A 2,500-nucleotide genomic window follows, 5' to 3' on the forward strand; every position below is an offset into this window, starting at 1 on the left:
TTAGCCGCTTCCGCTTGCCGCTGGGATGTTTTCGGGCCATTTTTCCCCAACACTTGGCCGTATCCGCTTAGTTTTCCCCAACGCGTGGCCGCATCCGCTTAGTTTTCCCCCGCTGAACTGTTTTCGGGTCAGTTTTGCCCAACGTTAGCCGCTTCCGCTTGCCGCTGGACTGTTTTCGGGCCAATTTCCACCGACTCTTGGCCGTATCCGCTTAGTTTTCCCCAACGCGTGGCCGCATCCGCTTAGTTTTCCCCCGCTGAACTGTTTTCGGGTCACTTTTGCCCAACGTTAGCGGCTTCCGCTTGCCGCTGGACTGTTTTCGGGCCAATTTCCACCGACTCTTGGCCGTATCCGCTTAGTTTTCCCCAACGCGTGGCCGCATCCGCTTAGTTTTCCCCCGCTGAACTGTTTTCGGGTCAGTTTTGCCCAACGTTAGCCGCTTCCGCTTGCCGCTGGACTGTTTTCGGGCCAATTTCCACCGACTCTTGGCCGTATCCGCTTAGTTTTCCCCAACGCGTGGCCGCATCCGCTTAGTTTTCCCCCGCTGAACTGTTTTCGGGTCACTTTTGCCCAACGTTAGCCGCTTCCGCTTGCCGCTGGGCTGTTTTCGGGCCAATTTCCACCGACACTTGGCCGGATCCGCTTAGTTTTCCCCAACGCTTGGCCGCATCCGCTTAATTTTCCCCCGCTGAACTGTTTTCGGGTCACTTTTGCCCAACGTTAGCCGCTTCCGCTTGGCACTGGACTGTTTTCGGGCCAATTTCCACCGACTCTGGGCCGGATCCGCTTAGTTTTCCCCAACGCTTGGCTGCATCCGCTTAATTTTCCCCAGCTGAACTGTTTTCGGGTCACTTTGTCCCAACGTTAGCCGTTTCCGCTTGCCGCTGGACTGTTTTCGGGCCATTTTCCACCGACTCTTGGCCGTATCCGCTTGGTTTTCCCCAACGCTTGGCTGCTTCCGCTTAATTTCCCCCAGCTGAACTGTTTTCGGGTCACTTTTGCCCAACGTTAGCCGTTTCCGCTTGCCGCTGGACTGTTTTCGGGCCATTTTTCACCGACACTTGGCCGTATCCGCTTAGTTTTCGCCAACAATTGGCTGCATCCGCTTAATTTTCCAAGCTATACTGCTTTCGGGTCAGTTTTGCCCAACGTTAGCCGCTTCCGCTTGCCGCTGGGCTGTTTTCGGGCCATTTTCCACCCACGCTGGCACCGACGGGGCCATGTACACCCACGCGCGTGTACATGAGGGGGCACCCATTTTTGAAAACCTTGCCCCCCTATAGGGGAATATGCATTTTGAGGCTCTAGCCACGCCCAGGGTTACCACCCCCTGAAAATCCCCCAAGTCAAAATCACCCATGTAAAATATTCAAAAAAATCTCAAAAAATCACAAAAAATTTATAAAACCAAATAAATTCAAAAAAAAAAAAAAAATTCAAAAATTCAAAAAAAATTCAAAAAATTCAAAAAAATTCAAAAAAATTCAAAAATTTCAAAAATTCAAAAAAAGTCCAAAAACCCAAAAAAACTTCAAAAATTTCAAAAATTCAAAAAAATTTCAAAAAAAATTTCAAAAATTTGCCCCGCTGAACTTTTTTCGGGTCAGTTTTGCCCAACGTTAGCCGCTTCCGCTTGCCGCTGGACTGTTTTCGGGCCAATTTCCACCGACTCTTGGCCGTATCCGCTTAGTTTTCCCCAACGCGTGGCCGCATCCGCTTAGTTTTCCCCCGCTGAACTGTTTTCGGGTCACTTTTGCCCAACGTTAGCCGCTTCCGCTTGCCGCTGGGCTGTTTTCGGGCCAATTTCCACCGACACTTGGCCGCATCCGCTTAGTTTTCCCCAACGCGTGGCCGCATCCGCTTAGTTTTCCCCCGCTTAACTATTTTCGGGTCACTTTTCCCCAACGTTAGCCGCTTCCGCTTGCCGCTGGGCTGTTTTCGGGCCATTTTTCCCCAACACTTGGCCGTATCCGCTTAGTTTTCCCCAACGCGTGGCCGCATCCGCTTACTTTTCCCCCGCTGAACTGTTTTCGGGTCACTTTTCCCCAACGTTAGCCGCTTCCGCTTGCCGCTGGGCTGTTTTCGGGCCAATTTCCACCGACTCTGGGTCGGATCCGCTTAGTTTTCCCCAACGCTTGGCTGCATCCGCTTAATTTTCCCCAGCTGAACTGTTTTCGGGTCACTTTGTCCCAACGTTAGCCGTTTCCGCTTGCCGCTGGACTGTTTTCGGGCCATTTTCCACCGACTCTTGGCCGTATCCGCTTGGTTTTGCCCAACGCTTGGCTGCTTCCGCTTAATTTCCCCCAGCTGAACTGTTTTCGGGTCACTTTTGCCCAACGTTAGCCGTTTCCGCTTGCCGCTGGACTGTTTTCGGGCCATTTTTCACCGTCACTTGGCCGTATCCGCTTAGTTTTCGCCAACAATTGGCTGCATCCGCTTAATTTTCCAAGCTATACTGCTTTCGGGTCAGTTTTGCCCAACGTTAGCCGCTTCCGCTTGC

Source organism: Carex rostrata, unplaced genomic scaffold, assembly GCF_964058835.1.
Source record: "Carex rostrata unplaced genomic scaffold, lpCarRost1.2 SCAFFOLD_63, whole genome shotgun sequence".
NCBI lineage: Eukaryota > Viridiplantae > Streptophyta > Magnoliopsida > Poales > Cyperaceae > Carex > Carex rostrata.